This window comes from Colobus angolensis, unplaced genomic scaffold (assembly GCF_000951035.1).
Source record: "Colobus angolensis palliatus isolate OR3802 unplaced genomic scaffold, Cang.pa_1.0 Scaffold226, whole genome shotgun sequence".
Classification (NCBI taxonomy): domain Eukaryota; kingdom Metazoa; phylum Chordata; class Mammalia; order Primates; family Cercopithecidae; genus Colobus; species Colobus angolensis.
Window position 1 is genome coordinate 445,222 of NW_012115444.1, and position 18,867 is coordinate 464,088.

The window sequence follows — 18,867 nt, forward strand, 5'->3', positions numbered from 1 at the left end:
TGCAATTGTCTGGGATGGCTTGGGAGTAAGAATAAATTATTTCCTCAAAGTCCTACCATGTCAATAACTTGATACTAACATTATCTTCAACTAAAAATGCAGAATTAACAGTTAATTATGGGAAGAAATTGGTGAGATGGGCTGCATAATATCTTTTGAGAGTCTTCTCAGTGTCTATTTCATTGTTATGTATTTGAGTAAGTTCCATCCTGACGTAGTTTGCCAGATGAGCAAAGTCCTATCACATGACTTTTACTGTGGACCTTCTGGCAGCATATACTAGGACTGAAGGTAAGAAGCACCTTCTTCAGAGTCTGCTGGATTGACCAGTCAGGTTGATGCACTGGGCTCTTGGGGCTCTCTCCTCACAAAAGAAAGGAGACAGAGTTTGCCAAGAAGAGTAAAGTGCATGTGGCTATTCCTGTTTTGCTGATGAGAAAACAGAGATTTAGAAAGTAGAGTCTTGTGGATTCACTATATCATTTTTTTTCAGCTGGCTTAAAACAAATGATGCTTGCCCCTAGCTACAGAAAGACATTGGAAGGAATTGTAATACATTTGTTATTTTCTCATTTAGTAGTTCAAATAACTTATCCCACTATAGTTTGCTGCTGTCACTGTGTTGTCATTGTAATAATAATGACCAGTTAGATCTTGGTCTATGAAGTCAGTAATGTAGGACTGGAGAGTTAGGCTGTTCCTCACTCCATTACCCCTCCTCGATGCCGAATGATACATTTAAAATTAAAGGAGCTTTAACCTGAAAAATAAAATTTTGGATAACTCGGGAAGGAACAAATATGGCTTCTCAATCTTGAGGATTCTTTTCAAACTAGCTGTTTTGTTGGTTAATGTTTTAATGAGACATTAACAGACATATTTTCTGAAAATAATATGTTATTTTCAGACGGCTTTCATTGAAAAATATCACCAACTTTTACACTTTTGCCCTGCTGGAACAGATGGCAAACCAACAGTCAATAATATTTTTTGTAAGGCACAGTAAAGGAGGCAGGAAGAATAACGAATGCATTTTTTTGTTCTTTAGATGTCTTAATTATATTTTCAAAGTAATTCTTTTAATATTAGAAAACATAGTTCTGCAAGATCCCTGGAACTCATAATGAGAAACAGGCACTACTTGGCAGAGTTAAAGGTGAACTCGCTAACCATTTGAAGAGTCTAATTTAACTAATTAGTGATTTTTGCTGCTGTCTACATTTTCTTTCATCTGGTCAAATATTAACTTTAAAACTTTTTTCCCCACAGAAGGATAAGCTGAGCCATAAATTTTTAAACTAAGATTTCTCAAGATTTTTCCTGAAATACTAGGCCTGATAGTTAAGATCTGGCTGAGTATTTTCCTCCTATATTGGTCTATAGATACCCTGCAGCAGAAAGTTTATTTTCAAGTGATTCCCACTGATTTTATACACCCTAAAGTTTGCTAACTACTGTGACTTTAGTCTTTTAAGTCAGTAGTTTTCAAATCGAATTCCTTAAAGCCTTTCAAATTCCTTCCAAAGTGCAATGGAAGGTTCTCAGCACTATCATTAGGAGATTCTCGAGAAAGAGTTCTAGAGTATTTTGGCTTCAATGAAAGAATCCATTTCTACATGTCTTATAAATTTTATTGAATTTCAAATACAAAATGTACAAAGTGTATCCTGTTTAAAATTTTGTCATTGCTGTTGTCAATTTCCCATTTGGTGTTTCAGGTAGCATATATAATGTTATACAATGTTTCTCGTTTGATGAGGGATAAAGAAGTAGAGATATTTCGTTTTTGCCCATACAAGGAAAGATAGAAAAGGACACCAACATTCTTCTGGGGCTGGTGTCGTGTTTGAAAGAGGAATCAAAATGGAGACTCCCTGAGACAGAGAGAGTCTAAAACCCAGAAGTAAATGGTCTAAGACTGCCTTTCCGCAATCATGTCCTACAATTTTTTCCCAGAAAAGACCTGTATGCCCAAATCTTGAAAATGTTTATGTTCTGTTCTATTTAGAAAGGGCCAGTGTAAAGGATACTAAGGGTTGAGTTTGAAACTGAGAAGGACTAAAAATCAACTAATTTTTTTAAAATTAAAAAATTAGAGTTGGGTTGTGGTGCCTGGAGAAAATGCATTTTTAAATAAAGTCTATAGGATAAAATGCAAACTCTCTTAATAGATTGCTCAAAAACGTTTTGAAAAAATGCTATTGGAATTTACAGAAGGGAGGCAAAAGTGGCTTGAAAGAGTGAAGGAGAGTTATACAACTGGCCTTGGTGGAGGGATTGAACAAGGGTGGACGGAGACTATTAAAGGAAAATCTAGGTGAACGTTAAAGCAATCTCTCTCCTTGTCATATTAGAGAATTCTTTCATGCTGCGGATAGTTGCTAGGCAGAGTAGGTTGGCTATAACAGTAATCAGCAGTGCTTTGTGCCCTTCCCAGAAAGGCAGGAGGCCATAATCCAGTCCCAAGAAACTGCTGAATTCTTGGAACCATAATAATGTGCTTATTTATTCTGTTCCTACTGGCTTCTAAACATTATTCTATAATCTTATATTTGGTGACTCTTGTTGAAGAAAAATTGGATCAAACAAATTAAACAGGCAGGAAAGACTGTATTCAAGATGATTGCAATAGGAGAGAATGCATCATCCTCTGAAACGAGAGGTGGGGAAGTTCTTAAGCACTAGGATGAGGGAGTGGAGGTGATGAGGCCATTTATGTTTGCTAATTGGTGTTTATCAAAGTTAAACTTCTACCCTCCCACAGAGACTGGAAAATAGGGGCCCTTTCTTGATGATTACATTTCAAAGGGATGGACCCCAGGTCCTTGAGATAGGCATTCCTGGGTCATAGAACTGGCAAGAGGCTATGAGATTAGTATTTTAAGGGGACTGAAAAAGGGCTTACAGGTGCCTGTTTTCTAAAGTAAAGTATCTAAGAAAAGGTAGCTCAGGGGTTTAGAGTCAGGAAGAAACCTGTCAAAGTTGAGTCAAGTAGAGGGGAGTGTTAAAGCCACCTGGGTCACCCTCAGGACTAAAATAGCCAGTGAAAGTACACCTTCCCTCACCCATAGCATCTCAAATTTGCTTTTCAAATACTGAAATTATCTGTTAATACTTCTATTTTCCAAACAAGACTAGCACTTTTACCCCCAGCAACTACTGCAACATTAAATGATGAACTTACAGTTTTCAAAAGTATATTCATTAATTATGAGCATCTTGACTACCCTAAGTTATCAGAGAAAAGGGAAGTGATTTAGCTCTTGATCACAGAGACCCAGAGCATCAGTAAATGAGGTGATGACAAAAGCAAATAACTCCATAATGACTCAGCTGTTCTCAATCAGGCTGTGTTGAAACCACCCAGGTTGAGCATGGGGAAGCTCCGCAAGTAAAAGTGGTAGTCGGTGTTCCCCCGGACAGTATAATTTTTGCAGTGTTTGCTTTATCAAGCATAAATGTGCAACTTGACTTCCACAAACTTCCAGAAAGAAAAAAACCACAAAGATATCATCTCAAGACATAAAATAAGGTAAGAGACATCATTAAGAAACTTTCCTAGAAATGTTTTACCTTATGGAAAAAGTAAATATGCAGAGCTCTTTGTCGGTTTGAGAACAATCTCCTCTTTAGGAAATAAACTATAATACTGATATTTATCAGCTTGGAAAAGAGCCTGATTACAAACTTGGCAGAATGGAGGCTCTACTGTGTGTAGGGAAGGAGTAGGTAATGATCAGGTATGAAGTGGGGGAATGGGTAGTACAGGTGGTGGAGGATGCAGTCTTTTTAAAAATAGTTTTGACAGAGAGTTGTTGAATTTATATTTTGTAAGATATTTAATGGCATAGATTTTTAACAATTTTAATTTATCTTATTTCCTTAATTAATAAGATATAAAAATTATACATGTTTATGGTGTGCAACATAATGTTTTGATATATACATTGTGAAATGGCTGTAGCAAGCTAATTAACATATGTATTACCTTACATACTTCTCTCTTTCAGCTGAAAACACTTCAAATCGACTCTCTTAGCAATTTTCAACTATATTATATACTGTTGTTAATTACAATTACCATTATATACAGTGGATCTCTTGAATTTTTTTCCTCCTGCTTAATTGCAATTTTGTATCTTTTGGACAACATTGCCCCAGTGTCCCAAACTCTAGCCTCTGGTAACCACCATTTTACTCTCTGCTTCAATGAGTTTTACTTTTTTGGATTCCACATATAGGTGAGATCATTGCAAGGATTTTTTGAACATAATGAATAATTAAAATATTTAAGACCTGAACCAAATGAATTATTAAATCTGGTTATGGTTGAACTTTAATTTTCCAATTACTGAATCTATTCAAAATGGATTTTCATAATGGGATTGAGGTCATAAAATTTGGTGATAAGAAATTCAAATTAACAACAAAAAAAGGATTCTACTTCCAAACCCATATTTTTCCCTTGACAACTCTTTTACTTTTTCCTTTTTTAAAAAATATCATCTTACGTGGGATCATTGAATACCTTATTCAATAATAGATACAGCTGGCTTCTGTACAAAAAGATTGAATTGATTTGGCTGTTAGTTCCAGCACAATGGAAGTATTAAATTCAGTTTCCCCAAAAAGTGCTGGCCAGAAGTATCTCCGATTTTCTAGTGGCTATCAGTGCTTCATTTGAATGGGCAGGGAGTCATATCGTATAAAAACTCAGTGATTAAATCCTTATATATTGAAGATCAGAAAACATAAGAAAACTCATGGCTATATGACTTCATGAGCTTTTCTTTCATATTGATATTTATCATATATAGGTTTCCACTTACATATTTCCAAAGATATATGGGTGAAGCTCTTATTGTAACTGTAGATTATCATAATTTTTTTTTTTTTTTGAGATGGAGTCTCACTTTGTTGCCCAAGCTGGAGTACAATGGCAGCTCTCAGTCCACTACAACCTCTGCCTCCCAGGTTTAAGCAATTCTCCTGTCTCAGCCTCCTGAGTAGCTGGGATTAAAGGCATGTGCCACCACGCGTGGCTAATTTTTTTTTATTTTTAGTAGAGACAGGTTTTGCCATGTTGTTCAGGTTGGTCCTGAACTCCTGACCTCCAGCAATCCACCCGCCTCAGCCTTTCAAAGTACTGGGATTACAGGCGTGAGTCACCACCCCCGGCCAGATCATTATAATTTGCAAGAATACTTATGGTACCCAGTTACAATGCTTAAAACTCTATCTGGAGCTGGAGGGTTAGAGTAACAATATGACTTTTCAGGTTCAAAGTTATGGTATTACAGAAAGAGGGTATCAGAAATATATAAAATCACTTCCCGAATATATAAGCAATCATGCAATTGAGATAAATTAGTGAACCAAAGACTAAGTAAATTGTTTAACTTACCAAAGATATTTAATGATTACATCTTCAGAGGTGTTATTCTGCCTCAGAAGCTGAGCTTTAGGGTAAAACATAGTTTTTCTATTAATGAATGAATGGAGTGAATGTCTATTAGTTTTTGCTAAAAGCCTACAGTAAAGGCTATTCACAGATTCTGAGTAGATTAAAAGTCACATCTATCCAACATTAGAAGTAGAATCACCATGATGGCATCTAAATGTGCCTAGTGCTCATTCCCACACAAAAAGGTACCAAAACAACAAATGAGCAACTAAAATCTGAATGGAATATCTGAGGGAGACTGGGGGAGTCCAACAAGAAACTGGTAAAATCACTGTGGAGCATAAAAGCCCAGGATGGTAGTACAGAAGGGGAGCAAGGCTCCTTGCCTCTGCCACACCATCCTCCGGTCTTAGGGCCATGAGGAGCTTCCCCTTTCAAGAGAAAGGTAAGAAGAAGGCTCTTACCAGTCCACATTGCCACAAAAGGGCACCTGCAGCTCTTACTACTTAAGAATCCCACAGTCCTCACAAATCCTGAGTCCATTTTGGGGAGCTGCCTGGAATTCACACTGCCTGGAATTGTGCACTCCTCATCTCCCATGGCCCGAGGTGCTGCAGCACATTGCCATCTTAACACCAGAGACACTGCTGGAGTGTGCCCTTCTATGGGAGCCAGTAGTCACTGACATTCTCTAGCCTTGAAGCTCTTCCATTATTTCACCAGGCTTACATAGATGGCTTCAAAACCACAACACTGGCTGCTCACAGTCTGGGACCAGAAAGACTGTGGTTCCCATTCTACAGTGAGGAAGCCAACTCTGGGTTGGTCAAACCATTGCATGCTTGTGCACCTAGTTAAAGAAACAGTCAGGTGAATCAACTCCAACAAGCCCACCATTATTTTGACTGAGCCACTGCATGGTGACCCTGGTTGGATAATTAGACTGACAGACTCAACCTGAATAGAGTCACCCTTGAACTTCCAAGCTGCAATGCACCCACCCCAGTTGGACAAAAAGCCAAGTGGACCTGCCCCTGTTACACCAATGCCTGAGCCACAGAGCCACTATGTGTTTATACCCCTGGCCTGAAAAACAGCCTGACAGCCCAGCTCTCAGTCAGCCAGTCCTCCAGTTGGACAATCCATTGTGTGCACATGCATTCACTGGCCTGATAACCAGCTTGGTGAACCCATCCCTTACAAAGCCACACCATTGCAACCAAAAACTCATGCAGCCTAAGCCAACAAGACACTCACAAACATTGCTAGCATGAATTACAGCTGAAGAAACTAGGCAGAGACTACACTACTGTGTTCACAGGGAACCAAAGCCAACACATCCTACCCAACTGACATTCTAAGACCCATCTTCAGGAATAAGTCTTTCTCTACAAAAGATACTCTAAAAAGTTGGGAGAAATTACTGTTCTATCATATGTGCAAATAAAAATGCAGGAATACAAGAAGCATGAAAAAGCAGGGAAACAGAACACCTCCAAAGAAACATAATTGTCAAGTACATGACCCTAAAGAACAGAAAATATGTGTAATGCCAGAAAATGAACTCAAAATAATGATCTTAAGGAAAGTAAGCAAGATTCAAAAGAATATAGATAGACAATTCAACAAATCCAGGAAAATGATTTATAATCTGAATGAGAAATTCAACTAAGAGGTATATGTTGTTAACAACAACAACAAAAAAAAATAAGAAATTTTATAGTTTATGAATTTAATGTATGAAATAAAAATATAGTCAAGTACCTCAACAGAAAACTAGACCAAGCAGTAGAAACATTTTCTAAACTTAAAGACAGGTCTTTTGAAATAACTTAGATGACAAAAGTTTTTTAAAAGAATAAAAAAGGATGAAGGAAGTATAAAAGATTTTTGGGACATAATAAAGCAAATAATTTTCACATTATGGGAATTTTACAAGAGGAAGAGTTAGGGAAAGGCATAGGAACTCTATGTAATGAAATAATGACTAAAACCTTTTCAGGTCTTGATAGAGATATGGACATCTAGACCAGCAAGCTCAAAAACTCTAAATAGATTCAACATGAAAAGGTCCTCTCCAGGACATATTATAATCAAATTGTCAAAAGTCAAAGGCAAAACTGATTATAAAAACACTGAAAATGTGTCATGTCATATATAAGAGAATCCAATTAAGATTAATAGCAAATTTCTCAGCATAAAACTTAAAGACCAGGAGAGAATGGGATAATGTATTCAGAGTGCTGAAAGAAAAAAATAAAACTGCTAGCCAAGAATACTACACTCAGCAAAGCTACCCTTACATTATAAAGGAGACATAATGTCATTCCTGGAAAAAATAAAACTAAGGAAATTCATCACCACTAGACTTCCTTACAATAAATGCTTAAGGGAGTCCTATATTTGGAAGCTAAAGGACAATAACTATTATCATGAAAACATGAAACTATACACTGGTAAAACAGGTACAAATATGAGAAAGAGAAAGAAATCAAACCCTATCACTACAGAAAGTCACCAAATAACAAAGATGAGATATGAGAGGGGAAGAAATGAACAAAGAATGTACAAAGCAACCCGATAACAGTTAACAAAATGACAGGAGTAAGTATTCATCTATCAGTAATTACCTTAACTGTAAGCAGATTAAAATTCCAAATTAAAAGATATAGACTAGATAATGTTTTTTTTAAAAAAAAAAATCCAAACATATGCTGCCTATAAGAAATTCACTTCAGATGTCAAGACACATAAACTGAAAGTGAAAGGACAGAGAAAAATACTCCACACAAACAAACAAAAGCAGGCAGGAGGAGCTATATTTATACCATACAAAAAAGACTCTAAGTCGAAATCTGTGAAAAGTGTGTGAATCCTGAAAATCTGAAACAGGTCTCAGTTAATTTAGGGAGTTTATTTTGCTAGCTGGGCGTGGTGGTTCCTGCCTATAATCTCAGCACTTTGGGAGGCCAAGGTGGGTGGATCACCCGAGGTCAGGAGTTCGAGACTGGCCTGGCCAACATGGTGAAACCCCATCTCTACAAAAATACAAAAATTAGCTGGGTGTGATGGTGGGGACCTGTAATCCCAGCCACTCAGAGGGCTGAGGTAGGAGAATCGCTTGAACCTGGGAAGCAGAGAGTGCAGTGAACTAAGATCACACCACTGCACTTCAGCCTGGGCAACAAAGTGAGACTCCATCTCAAAAAAGAAAAAAAAAGTTTATTTTGCCAAGAGTGAGGACGTGTGCCCATGACACAACCTCAGGAGGTCCTAACGACCTGTGCCCAAGGTAGGGAACAGCTGGGTTTCATACATTTTAGGGAGACACGAGACATCAATCAAGATATGTAAAATGTAGGTTGGTTCCTTCCAGAAACGCAGGACAACTCAAGCAGGGAGGGGGCTTTCAGGTCACACAGATAGGTGAGAGACAAAAGACTACATTCTTTTGAGTTTCTGATTAGGTTTTCCAAAGGAGACAATCAGATATGCATTTATCTCAGTGTGCAGGGGGATGACATCGAATAGGATGGAGGCAGGTTTGTCCTAAGCAGTTCCCAATTTGACTTTTTCCTTTAGCTTAGTGATTTGGGGCTCCAAGATTGCCAAGATTTATTTTCCTTTCACAAGAGACAAAAAGGTCATTATATAATATTAAAGGGATCAATTCAGCAAGAGAATATAAGAATCATAAATATACATGCGTCCAAAAGTAGAGCACCCAGATATATACAGCAAATATTATTAACTATGTAGAGAGAGATAAACTCCAATACAGTAATAGTTGAGACCTTGACCTCACCCTCAACATGGGACAAACTAGGCAAAAAAATTAACAAAGAAATATCAGATTTCAACTTTAAATGTCATGTAAAAAAGACTTTAAGTCTTTATATCCTCTTGCCAAATCAATCTCTTTAATATTATATAATGACCTTTTTATAGATTTTGACTTAAAGCTATATGCTATAAAAAAGACTTTAATGTTTCGACCTAACAAATATTTACAGAACATTTCATGCAATAACTGAAGAATATACATTCTTCTCATTAGAACATGGAATATTCCTCAGAATAACCATATATGTTAGGCCACAAAACAAGTCTTGACACATTTTAAACAGTAAAAATGTCAAGTGTCTTTTTCGACTTAACCTAGAAATCAATAAAAAGAACTTTGGAAACTGTACAAATACTTGGAAATTAAACAACATGCTCGTAAATTACCGATGTATCAATGAATAAATTTTAAAAACACTTTTAGGCCAGGTGTGGTGGCTCACACCTATAATCCCAGCACTTTGGGAGGCAGAGGTGGGCGGATTACCTGAGGTGAGGAGTTTGAGACAAGCCTGGCTAACATGATGAAACCCCATCTCCACTAAAAATACAAAAATCAGCCAGGTATGGTGGCAGGTACCTGTAATCCCAGCTACTTGGGAGGCTGAGGCAGAAGAATCACTTAAACCTGGTAGGCAGAGGTTGCAGTGAGCTGAGATGGCACCACCGTATTCCAGCCTGGGCGACAGAAAAACAAACAAACAAAAAAACCAATTTTAACATTACTTGAAACAAATGAAAGCAGAGGCAAACACAACATAACAAAACATTTGGGGTAAAGCAAAAACAGTGTTCAGAGGGAAGTTTTTAGCAAAAAATCGCCATATTAAAAAAGGAAAAACATTTAAAATAAACAGCCCAATGTTGCACCTCTAGACACTAGGAAAAACAGTAGCAAAGCCAGTATTAATAGAAGGAAAGAAATAATGATGATCAGAGCAGAAATAAATTGAGACCCAAAGAACCCCACAACAATTTACAAAATAAAAAATTGGTTTTTTGAAAAGTTAAACAAAATTTTAAAAAGTCATTAGCTAGATTAAGAGAAAAAGAGAAAAAATGCAAATAAATAAAATCAGAAACAAAAAAAGGAGACATTAGAACGGATACCACAGAAATACAAAGGATACTTAGAGACTGTTATTAATAACCATACACCAACAAATTGAAAATCCAGAGGAAATAGATACATTCCTGGACACATGCAACCTACCAATAGATAACAAAGAAGAAACAGAAAAGCTGAACAGACTATTAACATGCAATGCGATTGAATCAGTAAGAAAAAGTCTACCAACAAAGAAAGACCAGGACCAAATTGTTTCACTGCCGAATTCTACCAAATGTTAAAAAGAGACCTAATACCAATTTTTCTCAAACTATTTTAAAGATTTGAAGGACAGGGAATCCAAACTTATTCTAATAAGACCAGCGTTACACTGATACCAAAACCAGGCAAGAACACAACCAAAAAAGAGAACCACAGGTCAGTATGCCAGACGAACACAGATGCTAAAATTCTCAACAAAGTACTAGCAAACCAAATCGAACAGCACATCCAAAAAATCATACAGCACGATCAACCGGGGTTTATGCCTGGGATGTAAGGATAGTTTAACATACACAAATCAACAGACAGAATGAAGGGCAACAATTTTATAGTCATTTCAATAGATATAGAAAAAAACATTTGATAAAATTCAACACTCCTTCATGACAAAAACTGTCTACAAATTAGGCATAAATGGAGTGCACCTTAACATAATAAAGACCATAAATGGCAAACCCACAGCAAACATCATACTGAATAGTGAGAAGCTGAAAGCTTTTCCTGTGAGAACTAGAAGACAAGGATGCCCACTCTCACCACTCTCATTGTAGTATCGGAAATTCTATCCAGAGCAAATAGGCAAGAGAAAGAAATAAAATCTGTTTACAGACAAAAAGACCTTATATACAGATAAATGTATACTTCACCAAAATCTCTTAGAACTAATAACCAAATTCAGTAAAGTTGCTGGATACCAAATCAACATACCAAAATTGTTAGCATTTTTAAACACTAATAGTGGACAACCTAAAAAAAAATGGCAAGAAAGTAATCCCATTTACAATAACTACAAAACAACTACAAAAAGTACCTAAGAGTCACTTGACAAAAGAGTTGAAAAATCTCTACAATGAAAATTATAAAACATTGGTGAAAGAAATTGAAGAGGAGACAAAAAAATGAAGATATCCCTTGTTGATAGATTGACAGAATTACATTATGAAAATGTCCATGCAATCTACAGATTCAATCTCTATCAAAATACCAATGACATTTTCCACAGTAATAGAAAAAAAATCCTGAAATTCATATAGGACTACAAAAGACCCTGAATATACCAGAGCAACCCTAAGCACAAAAAACAGAGCTGTTGGTGTCACGCCACCTGACTTGTAAATATAATACAAAGCTATAGTAACCAAACAGTGTGTTATTGGCATAAAAGTAGACAAATAGAACACTGAAACGGAATAGAGAACTCAGAAGTAAATCCACAAATTTATAGCCAACTGATTTTCAACAAAGTTACCAAGAACACACATTGGGGAAAGAAGAGTCTCCTTAATAAATGTTGTTGGGCAAACTGGATATCCATATGCAGAATGAAACTAGACCCCAATCTCTCACCACACACAAATATTATTTCAAAATGGATTAAATTCCAAAAGAATATCCAAAACTATAAAACTACTAGAAGAAAATATAGGGGAAATATGTCAGGACATTGGTGCGGGCAAAGATTTTTTAAATAAGACTTCAATAACAAAGACAGGAACAGCAAAAATATCTGTGACTTTATCAAACTAAAAAGCTTTTGAGCAGCAAAAGAAACAACACAAAGAGAGAAGAGATAATCTATGGAATAGGAGGAAATATTTGCAAATTATCTATCTGACAGAGGATTACTATCCAGAATGTACAAGTAAATCAAGTAACTCAGCAGCAAATATGATTAAATAATTCGATTTAAAAATGGGCAAATGATTTGAATAGAGATCTCTCAAAAGAAGACATGCAAATGAGCAAAAGGCATCTAAAAAAATTCTTAAATCACTAATCATCAGGGAAATGCAAATGAAAACCACAATGAGATATCATCTCACCCCAGATAGGATGAATCTATTATCCAAAAACTTAAGAAGAACAAGTGCCAGCAGGGATGCTGAGAAAGGGAAATCTTACACACTGTTGTTGGGAATGTAAATTAGTATAACCATTATGGAACATGGTATGCAGGTTCCTCAAAAAACTAAAAACTGAATGACTACTACATGATCCATCAATCCCACTATTGGTTATATATTCAAAGGAAAGGAAGTCAGTGTGTTAAAGAGATATCTGTACTCTTGTGATTATTGAAGCACTATTCACAATAGCCAAGATATGGAATCACTTTAAAATGTTCATCAACAGACTCACAGTTAAAGAAAATGTGGTATGTATACACAATGATTACTATTTAGCCATAAATAGAAGGAAATTGTGTCATTTGCAGCAACATGCATAAACTTAGAGAACATTATATTAAGTGAAAAAACCCTGACACGAAAGAGAAATACTGCATGTTTCCACTCATATGTGGAAGCTAAAAAAAATTGATCTTATAGAAATATTAATAGAGAAAATAGCAGTTATGAACAGCTGGCTGGGCACAGTGGCTTACGCCTGTAATCCCAGCACTTTGGGAGACTGAGGTGGGTGGATCACCTGAGGTCAGGAGTTCAAGATCAGCCTGGCCAACATGGCAAAGCCCCATCTCTACTAAAAATACAAAAATTAGCCAGGCGTGGTGGTGGGCGCCTGTAATCCCTGCTACTCAGGAGACCAAGGCAGGAGAATCTCTTGAACCCAGAAGGCAGAGGTTGCCGTGAGCCAAGATCGCACCACTGCACTCCAGGGTGGGCGACAGAGTGAGACTCCATCTCAAAACAAACAAACAAACAAACAAACGAACAGTAGTTGCTAAAAGCTGAGAAGGGGATAGAAATCCAGAGAGATTGCTTAATAGATACAAAATTACATCCAGATAGAAAGAATAGTTTATAGTGTTCTATAGACTGAAGGGTGACTAGTTAACAATTTATTGTATATTTTCAAATACTTGGCAGAAAGGATTTTTAATGTTCCCAACACAAAGAAATGGCAAGTGTCTGAGGTGATGGATTTGCTGATCACTCTGATTTGATCTGTATACATTGTATACATGTGTCAAAATATCACACTATATCCTGTAAAAAATATAGTTATTACAGTTATTCAATATGTGCAGTTTAATATATAATTTTTGAATACAAAAAGCAACATCTATTGAAAGCATATTTGATGACATGAAATATAAAATAAATTAAACATTGTTTTATTTGTATGATGAATATTTCACTGTAGACACTTCCCTGACTCTGCTCTGATTTGAAGAGCAGAAATTGAGTTAGATTTGGTGAATTATAACCTAAGTTAAATATGTGGATGAGAAGGAAGACAAAGAAGAGAAGGAGATGAATAAAGGAAACACTTTATCTCAATTTCGTATAAGTCTGAATACATTTCAAAGCACTACTACGCTTTAGAATGGAAATTGGCATATATTGCATCCACTCGAAACTGGAGACATTAGCAAGAAATAGGCCATCAAAACATAATGAGTGAATAGATGGTTCCTTTTTCCTAGCTACCAGTGGATCACTTACACTGTGTTACATTTGCTGTATAATGTTAAAGGTAAATATTTACCCTTAATTTTGGTCTCCTTTTTTCCTGAGAACCATACTCCTCTCTTTGCATCTCTTTGCAGTGTTACTCCTGTCTTCGCAGAGAGCATACTTGTGAGATGAAAGAGGGAAGGAGGATAGTTAGGTCACCCTGAGGCTTTGCTTTGATTCACACCATACATGGGGTTCATAGGTGCCATCTTTCACAAAGTTGCTTCAGGTCTTCACCAGTGAAATCAAAGTGATTTGTATACTCCATAATGGACTGCATTGGCAGGGGTAGATTACAAAACTCCATTTCTGACGATATTTCTCTTTAGCCAAGTCTACTAACTATGGTTGTGTTTTCATTTACTTTTATCCTCTCCTGGAAGAGATGATTTTAAAATTCTACATTGGACATAAAAACTATCACATGCAACAAACATAGACACACATCGCTTAGATAGCCTTGGAGGTTTTACTAAGCCATAGAGTACAATTGTAACATTGCATTATAAAACTCTAACCATATTGGAAAACCACATAGAATCTTAAAAATACACAAATAGAATTAGCATATTAATTTTTAAAATATCCACAGGGACAACACACCATTCATAAATGATTGGCTAACTTTAGTTAGGACTCTGATTGACATCAGGAATAAAATTACTGACTGTTAAAAAATCATCTTTTGTAGAAGCATAGAATATTTTTAATAGTAATAATAATAACAATAGCATTTTTATAGGTCTGTCACTCTGCTAAGTACTTTATGTGAATAAAGCCATTTAGCAGTAGCAATTGCAATAGGAATGTGTAGTATTTTTAATCTTTCACATATAGATGAAAAAGCAGAAACATATCCAGTATATAGTGATCATAACCAATAAATACTAAAACAGAACCCACAGAGGTGACCGGCTTCAGTAGTACTAGAATATAGCAAATGTTCAGGATTATAATATTTTTAAAGGACATTCCTGTAAGATAAACTCCAAATGTCTTAAATTGGGCTTGAGACTTTTTCAAATTTTAGCAGCCAATCTACTTCTGTTAAAGGCCTATAACTGAGCATAATTCCTCAGAATAAGGGGCCTGGCCAGATGCTAAGGTTTTCTTTTTCTTTGTTTTCTTTTTAATTTTTTTTTCCTAATGAACATGAAGTGATTAATGGGAAGTGGTGATGAGAAAAATGATGTCTGGATTTTCCCTAGTCTACTCCCATTACTACTACCACTGCCTCTGAACCATTATTGAGTGTACTAGACTCTGGCAAAGGCATCCGTCACCCATGCAGTAGGCTAAAGACTGTTGTCGGACAGCCAGGTGCGGTGACTCATGCCTGTAATCCCAACACTTTGGGAGGCCGAGGCAGGTGGATCACAAGGTCAGGAGATCGAGACCATCTTGGCCAACATGGTGAAACCTTGTCTCTATGAAAATACAAAAAATTAGCCAGGCATGGTGGTCCTGAAGTCGCAGCTACTTGGGAGGCTGAGGCAGGGGAATCGCTTGAACCTGGGAGGGGGAGGTTGCAATGAGCCAAGATTGTGCTATTGCACTCCAGCCTGGCGACAGAGCAAGGATCTGTCTCAAAAAAACAAAACAAAACAAAAACAAAAAAAGAAGATTGTCATCTAATTCTAATTCACCTTTTTTTTTTTTTTTTTTTTGAGACCGAATTTTGCTCTTCTTGCCCAGGCTGCAGTGCAATAGCACGGTCTTCGCTCACTGCAACCTCTGCCTCCCGGGTTCAAGCAATTCTCCTGTCTCAGCCTCTGAACTAGCTGGGATTATAGAAGCCCACCCCCACGTCCAGCTAATTTTTGTATTTTTTTTTAGTAGAGATGGGGTTATAATTCATCTTTAAGTTATGTGTGTTATCCATGACTCTCTAGAACAATCCCTATGATAGAACCATTACTTTAGCCAAGCACATTGAATAATTATGAATAACACTTGAGTAGACTTTTGTCCTTCACAGAGCATGTGTGACTCGGACTTCTCACAGATCTTCCTTTACCTGGGCTGCTGCACTGCCATCCTGCTCTGTAATGCTCTAAATCCCTTTTGAAGACACTGAGCCATCTGCTCGAGATGGAGCCTGAATAATAAGATGCAAACATTCCTAATATAACTTTAGTGCCCCTTTGCGCCACTGTCCATCAGTTGGTTGGGGTTCTACTTCTGTCAGAGGCTATAAAAAGAAAAGAGCAGACAGTTAAATTTTCCTCTCCTTGCTCATCCACTAATGCTTAAAGAGATAATAAAATGGACATTTATTCTCAACTACAGCTCAATTGAAATGTTATGATGTTTTTGGTGACTTCTGAAGGGTAATGGAAAATGAGTGCCACCTGTTTATGATGTGCCATTGGGGAAATGGCACTTCTTAGATGAATTCCACTTAAAGCAAAACTTTTTTTTTTTTATTCTAGATGGGTTGTTCCCTGGAAGAGCAGCTGATTCCTAAGCATATGAAACAAACAGATCATGGTACACATAATTTATTTCTTTCATCTGTTTCTACAGTTAATACATGGCAGCCCAGTCAGTCTGGCCCAGTGTAGATTATGAAGAAGGTCCAAATAAAAAGATTGGTTGCATTGCAGGTGAACCAATTTTGCTAAGGAGGGAAATCTTTTGACACCTGCTCTCTTTCTCTTTCCCAAATAACCTAACCTTTGATTAGGATTTCCTTTATTGTACTGGCTTATTTCTTCTCCATGTCTTTGTTGGGAAATGGGAGAGAAGTTGTAACTGATTACAACTTCTTACAAAAGCATTAATTGATACTAAATGACAAACACTTTGCTAGGTTATTAGGTATATAATAACTTATTTCTTATTAATGAAACCTATATTAATATATGTTCTTCAAAATACCAGTAATCATGCTACTAGTGCCATCATATTAATACCTTATCTAGTGGAACTCTTGAACCTTTACATGTTTTTAAATTTTGAGTGGACAGGAAGAAGTGGAGAGAAGATACTCAGTTTTTCTCAGCATATCATATTGCTATGATACATAGAGGTTGTATAGCTACACATTGGAGATGGTTTTTGTCATTGTCCCATCTGAGGATGGGAATGGTTCTAATTTAACCTAACAGAAAATTAAAGCTTATTCTGAATAATGAACATAACCGATTAAGTAGTAAAGCAGAGGTGATAGAGTTGATAGGCCACCCTTTTCCTTTTTAACCACAATTTCTCCCTCTGGGTATCTTGCACTCAGTTCCTTATTTAAGCGAAATTATCACACAGGACAGTCCAGACTGGCTTACAAGGCTCTTGGTACAGGGAAAGGTTACTGAAATTGAAATGATAAGTACTAACAAAATTGTGTATAGAATACCTTCTTTGAACAGCAATGAGAATGGCAGATGATAGTAAACCTCTTCCTCAGAGATTCCTGCTATGGTTCCCAGTGAGCTCAGTTTGTCCTAGAGCAATGGCTTGGCTCTCGTGCCTGTCCCTGGTGCTCGGCACAGATGCCATTCACTCAGGTGGAGGCTGGGTGGTTCATAGATGCTCTCTACTTCTCCATATTCCACTCCAGCACGTCTGTCAGACCCCCTCCATTTCCCTGCACCAGGGCAATCTCAATGCTTTCCTGGGAGTTCTTCCTCGTCTCTTTTCCTCTATTCAGTCTCTTGCTTACCAATTAGCATTTTCCTTTGGAATTTTGCCTTTTGAGCTATAAAACAACAACAGTGACAAAACAAAAACATAAGAACAACCATAACAAAATTTCATCTACATAATCTTTGTCTTTCTCAACTTTAGTTTCTGAAATGGACTTGTGTTTTATGCATCTTGTTTTGAAAGTCTAATATGGACATTGATTCTTTCTCTTTGTCTTTCTCCTATAGCAGTAATTACTTTTGAGCCTTTAATACTCAGGATGGATGCGATAGAAAAAGGTTGTTGACAAGGAAGATTAAAACTGATTATTATGATATTTTAAAGTAATATTTTCACATACTACTTATGACCCAGGTAAAATCTACCCCTTTAATTTATTTTGTTTATTTCTTTTTGAGACGGAGTCTTGCTGTCGCCCAAGCTAGAGTGCAGTGGTGTGCTCTCAGCTCACTGAAACTTTTGCCTCGCAGGTTCAAGTGATTCTCCTGCCTCAGCCTCCTGAGTAGCTGGGATTATAGGCACATGCCCCTACACCCAGCTAATTTTTCTATTTTTAGTAGAAACGGGGTTTTACCGTGTTGGCCAGGCTGGTCTCGAATTCCTGACTTTGGGTGATCCACCCACCTCAGCCTCCCAAAGTGCTGGGATTACAGGCATGAGCCACCATGCCTGGCCAAATCATTGTCATCCTCTATCTGCCATTAATTTAAATCACATATCATACATATGTATATGTTATGATGCTTACTATATTCTTCCAAGTATTTACATCAGTGTCTCACTGTCTCATTTTTTCTTTGTGTATTTTTCTTCCATCCAGCTGGATGCGGTGGCTCACGCCTGTTATCCCGGCACTTTGGGAGGACAAGGCAGGTGGAACACCTGAGGTCAAGAGTTTGAGACCTGCCTAGCCAACATGGCAAGACCCCGTCTCTACTAAAAGTACATAAATTAGCCAGGTGTGGTGGCATGCACCTGTAATCCCAGCTACTTGGGAGGCTGAGGCAGGAGAATACCTTGAATCCGGGAGGCAGAGGTTGCAGTGAGCCACTTCACTCCAGGCTGGGTGACAGAGTGAGACTCCATCTCAAAAATAATAATAATAAATAAATAATTTTTTTTCCATTGTAAGTCTTATGCTCTAATCTGAGTGTAAGTATTTAGAAGACTAAGACTATAGCTTACATTCTATTTTCATTGAACAAAGACCAAAGACTCTACTTACA